We start from the raw sequence: 6,311 nt of genomic DNA on the forward strand, positions 1-6,311 counted from the left end.
TGGCCCTAACTGAACCATCCTTTGGAAACTTAGAACGCTGCATTTTACCCAAACTATAGCCTTCACAAACATGTATGACAGGTGCTTCAAGAGGCGTCAAAGAAGCAACCATATCAGATTTCTGCAAACGCAACAAACTGGAAAAATTCAACCGCCCAAAACATGCATGCCACAGTTTTGCATCTGAAACAGCCCTTGAATCTACAACTGCATTTGCAAAATTTTGTGGACCACACTTGTCATACAAAGTGAGCTTATACAGCCCATGGCACAAAAGGCCAGATGCAACAATTTCATCACCAAAACTGAGATCATGAACTGTACATCTGTCATCCACAAATTTGACTACAAGTCCAAGTCTAGCAAGTTCAGATACAGACAAAAGATTCTTCTTTATCCCAGGTACATAAAGTGCATCAACAAGTGTGAAAGAACTTCCATTTGCAGGAGTAAGCACAATATTCCCCTAAACCGGATAAGAGGCATTGTTGGCACAAGTGACTAAATTCCCATGAGGGACAGACTCAAGAGAGGTGAACAATTCATGATGTGAGGTAATGTGCTTTGTAGCACCACTGTCGAAATACCACACATGTGAATCTGTGCATCATGGACAGGATGATTGTAATTGCACTCTACACTAAAAGCCCATTCTGCACCAACATCAGCATCAAAGTCTCCTTTTACAAAAGACTCGAGCATTTGTAGTGGAACCAGCATTTGCAATGGAACCACCCTCTTTCTTCTTAGCCTCTTTGGCCTTCAACTTAGGGCAGTGCTTGATTAAGTGATCATTAGCTTTACAATAATGGCAACGCATCTTCTTTTTTCCCTTATCACCAGAATTTCCAGATGAATTGCTTCCAATAGAAGCATTAGGAACATAATTTTTTCCACTCGCATCAGAACCATAAGAAGTGGATGCATTGTTGTTACCACCCTTTCTTTGAGAAGCAATAAAAGCATGTTCAATTGCACACTGCCTAAACCTTTTTTTTTTGGAAAGTGATTCTTGCAACAGCAATGTGCACAATGCATCAAACTTGACAACTTCAGGATTTCCTTGGGTCATAAGTCTCCAAGTACTAGCAAAAGTCTAGTAAGAATCTGGTAAGGCATCAAGAACAGTCTGCATTAGGGAACTGTATGAAATGACTTCACCTGGAGAAATAAGTTGCTCATTGATATCCTTGACACTAGCAAGAAAAGTGTCCATATCATCTTCCTCATGCATGATCTTTGATTCCAACTCTTTACATAGCAAAGCAATTTTAGCCTCATTGCGGCTTGCATAAAGACCTACTAGAATATCCCAAGCCTATTTGCAGATTTCATTGAACGAATGTGAGGAGTAATGGTGCGCATCCTTTACATCCCAACGAGCTTGTTCTATTGTAGGCAAAACAACTCTAATAGCATCAATCCTAGCAGCAAGACCTACAACATCCTCAACATCGCCTACATCCTCAGAACCAGGACATACATCAATGCCCTGCACAATATTCAAGACACCCTTTGACACAAGAACATGTTGCATCATGTAAGCCCACATAGGGTAATTGTCCCCATCCAATCTGTCCTCAGCAGCAACAAACATCTTGAACACATATGTGTTGTTATCAGCCATGGAAAATGCGTGCACCTTATGTGAAAACTGCCTGAAATGAGGAGAAACTGAGTGAGAACAGTAAGTGCTATATAGCACAACCCCTAGTAGACTGTATGGGACCTGTAATGCAGTATTTGACACTGAAAAAAATTCTGCACAAAATGACAAAATTGCCTGCACAGACTTGGCTGTAGTGGAAACAGAGGCCGGAATGAGCCCAAATCGAAAGTCTGAGCAGACTCAGCTATATGAGGTATCCCAAAACATTTGTCGACATGTGAACGCTCGCCAAAGCTCACAGAAATCGGAGAAAGTAAGTAGGCGTGTGCTGGAGCTGCTGGCGACTAAGCCCGAGAGGATGCAACCTGCTATGATACCAATTGTTGGAATTAGGGTTGCAGAGAAACGCACACAGCTTGGAGAAGACAAAGGAAGCTCAAGGTACACAACTGAGAGTGTGTTACTTAGTGTGCAATGGAAAGATAGATAGACCTAGAATGATGGGCATATATACAATGCACGGGGAAAAAACCTCCTAAAGAGGGGAAAAATGCCCTAGCGGTCCTAGTGTGTTCACACACATCACTACCACATGTATATAGTAAGAAAAACATTTAGGGGAAATTACAACAATACCCCGCTAATTTGTGGAAATTCCAAAAATATCCCTTAAATTTCAAAAATTTACAGAGTATCCCCAGTATTTTGTCATAAACTCCCAAAATACCCTTCAAATTTTTCAAAATTCCCAAAATACCCTTGCTTGTGAGATTAAATTTCTCTAAAGATTAAAAAAAATTGTAGTTTTTCACAAGAAAATTGATTGTCTATCACTACAAGATGCTAAAAGTGGAATTTGAGTTTGTTATGTAGGCTTTGGAGATGAGTTGCTTCCTTTAGACATAATTGCCTTTTTTGCGTGATAACTTGTGACAAATGACATGCTAAGCACTCAAAAACGGATATCAATTTTCAAAAAGGAATAAAGATTAGAAAATTTTGAACAAACCAGCCAAAATAGATACAAGATAATTTTGGAAATTTCTAAAATTTGAGAGGTATTTTAGAAATTTCCATGAATTAGAGGGGTATTTTGGTAATTTTCCCAAACATTTAGGACCTTTTTAAAATGAGATTGTAATATTATAAGACGTGTGTGCTATTGTTTTTAGAATTATACTTATACACACAAGAACATAACAGTTCAAAAGACAACTGGCTTTAGACAAAGGACAATGATTAGCACACAAAAAAACCTAGTCTTTAATTCATTTTTGTACATCATAGTGAGAATGAGGTATCACTCTAGTGTTTTGTATTTAAGATAGTCAAGAACAAGTTATCCTGAAGTGAAAGAGGCTAGGTTCGACAGTGATGGACAATAGCGAAGCCAAAAAGATCCTAAGTAAAGACAGAGTCCTCACCTGCATCAATAGCGAAACCAAAAATATCCTAAGTAAAGACAAAGTCCTCACTTGCATCCATATAAACAAGACAATAGATTCGTTATCCTTGAATACATATTACAAGTGTTAATGAACCTATCAGTTGTTATCCATGTCCTACTTAAAGCCTTTTTAACATATATGTACCATCCATGTAGTGTTCAATATCAGCAAGTATCCAATCTTAGAACAGTAGGCCACGTATGAAAGTGACACGTGTGTGTGTGTGTGTGTGCGTGCGCGCGCGCGCGCGCGCGTGTGTGTGTGTGTGTGTGTGTGTGTGTGTGTGTGTGTGTGTGTGTGTGTGTGTGTGTGTGTGTGTGTGTGTGTGTGTGTGTGTGTGTGTGTGTGTGTGTGTGTGTACGCACGCGCTTGTGTATGTGCTTTTGTATGTGGGTATTTGAAGCACTTTCCAATACTTTCAAGCACTTAAAAGTGGTGTGAAGGGCTTGGAAATGTCCATAAGAAGATTTGGTGATTAGCGCTTTCAAGCACTTCTATTATGATGTGGCCCTCGTAGTTGCTCTCCAGCCAAGATGGTCCCAATAGACTAAATTCATTGAAAGACAGTCAAGCCCGATCTAAAATGCTTTCAAGCTGTATAGGATATCCCCAATATAAGTGACCTCATGCTATCAATGCCAACAACCGCATACACTACCATCACTTGAAGCATCAAAGCCAACGACCCACGAATGATCCTCAACAACATTTTAACATGCTCGAGGACGTGCATAGACTAGGTGGGGAAGAATGTTTTGTATGCTTTGGGTGCTACATGTCTTGACCTTGTTAGAGCAGGTGTAATCAGAAAATGGATTTCAGACCTTAACATGAAGCTAGACTACCTTTTTTTATAGGAGATTAAAAGTTGTTTCTTCAAATCTACAACAAAATTTGCAAACCAATTCGGTGTGGAGACCCAAAGACGTTGTTGTCAAAGTTGATGATGCAGAAGCATAGAGACCAAGGGGAGAAAGCACGCGAGAGAGAGAGAGAGAGAGAGAGAGAGAGAGAGAGAGAGAGAGAGAGAGAGAGAGAGAGAGAGAGAGAGAGAGAGAGAGAGAGAGAGAGAGAGAGAGAGAGAGAGAGAGAGAGAGAGAGAGTCACTTGAACCAACCAACCTTGGCAATGAATAAATTGATACAATGGGAGTTAAGGGTTGCTTATATAGCCACCTCAGTAAATTTCCCTACCCAGACTTTCATAAACAAGTAAAATAAATACCTAAAAGCCAAAATAAATGATGGGATCACTTTGGGCAGTTCACTTGACATGGCAAAACTCTACCATGGACACCCCATTAGCGGATCTACTGGATACGCCTCAGATTTGTTATCCTCAACTTTTACCTTAGAAGAATGCCATCTTGAGCATCGGTTGCCTTGTAGAAAATTTGAACAGTAGACCACACTACACCCAAGAATCCCCATTCGTGAATTGTAAACACATCACGTCCAAAATACTCCCAGATAATGAGCTATGGAACACATCCTATCCATAATCTGGCCAACAACAATGGATTGATGCACTCATCCATAGTGTTTTAGATACATCTGATTGGTTCCCTGCCAGATGCATGTGCCTTGAACTCCGACCCATGGGTTCAAACACCAATAACTTAAACTCCCAACACAAGGGTCCAAATTTATTATAGGGAGCATTGTTTTCCCCTCTGTGCTGCTCACAAGCCTCTCTCTGGCTAAAGCTAGTGGCGGCAATTGCTTCTTGACTATAAATTTGGTGCCGTGGTCATTGTAGTTTCCACCATGTGTGCCATGCTGATCTCCTCTATCAAATCTTTATTGCCATTATCTATGTCCAGGTTTCCTTTGTCTTTGTCTCTTCGTGAGTTCTTGCTTCTGTCTTTGGCTTCAAACTCCTGATCCAAACAAAGCATCGTGTCACATTTATGATTGTTGTCGAACCTCGTGGGTACCGAGGCAACTAACTAAGTACTGGTAATGTCGTCCTTGTAAAGCTTTCCTTTGCCTCTATCCTCTAGCGAAGTCATCCATTTGCTTTTGGCTTCACAATCTCGAGCCAAACATTTTCTCAATTTCCTTGAGAAATGTGGTTGAGTATAGGCCGCTAATGGGGATCTGCTATCCATAGCCATTTGTTGGATTTGATCATTGATGTCACTGGCACTCAAGCAAGGGGGGGGCATACTTAAGTTGCAAGATCTCAAAATTTTTGGATTCCTTCTTGCACTCTAGGTGGTGCCAAAACAATTCCACCAAGCTGCTTCGCCCTAAGCCAATCAACATCGCATCTCTCAAAGGATGGCCACACTATGCACAAGGAGGTGACTTCAAAAAAGTTGCTCTCCAAAACATCTAGACAGTCGATCATAGAGGTTACCTCTAATGCCCAAAGGCCACGTAAAAAATCCCTCAACTTGTAGAATTTTAAACGCAAAAGGAAGGTGGGGAAACCTTTGGGTTGTCGGCAAGAGTCTCACCTTGTCACCGTCAAGAGAGAAAAGAATAGGGTGCCATCGGGTGGCTTTTAGAACGCCATCGAAGGTGCTACCTCTACGATCTCCAATGCCCTAGCACTTCCCACTATGAACTCACATGGCCATGTTTTCAAAATGCACATCACCAAGGGCCTTCCCAGATCCGCTTCCCTCTGCTCCCTAGTGACAATGTCGCCCTTGCTGATGGTGCATCTCAAGACGTCGCCATGGGGAAAAGGGTTGAAAGTGGCTCTCAACTTATACAAATACAATGGGGGTTGAGGGTTGCTTATGTAGCCATCTCAATAAATTGCCCTACCCGAACTTTGACAAATAAGTAAAATAAATACCTAAAAGCCAAAACAAATAATGGGATCACTTTGGCCAGTTCACTTGAGATGCCAAAACTCTAACAATTGCCCCTAGCCACCCAGCTCCACCAACAAAGCTATATATATATATATATATATCCAGGTTAAGTCGGCCAAGTTGTGTCCAATCGCCTAAGTCCATTAGTTTAAAATACAAATTTTAAGTCATTTAAGATTTTATGTAAGACATAGGGTGAGCCACACAGAGTCAATCCTCCTTGAGTTGAGGTAGGTGATGGAGGCCATGTTGCTTAAAGTCCAAAGTGAAAACTCGACATGTAATGCTGATAAGTAGGCTTGGCGTGAAGCATAACATCAAAAACAACAATCATAAGAATTTTCAAGCAAATTCTTAGTATTATTGCCATATTGCAAAATAAAACATCATGTGAGTGACCATTTTTTGGAATGGAACATTTATTGTT

This window comes from Adiantum capillus-veneris, chromosome 16 (genome assembly GCF_014529385.1).
Source record: "Adiantum capillus-veneris isolate H3 chromosome 16, ASM1452938v2, whole genome shotgun sequence".
NCBI lineage: Eukaryota > Viridiplantae > Streptophyta > Polypodiopsida > Polypodiales > Pteridaceae > Adiantum > Adiantum capillus-veneris.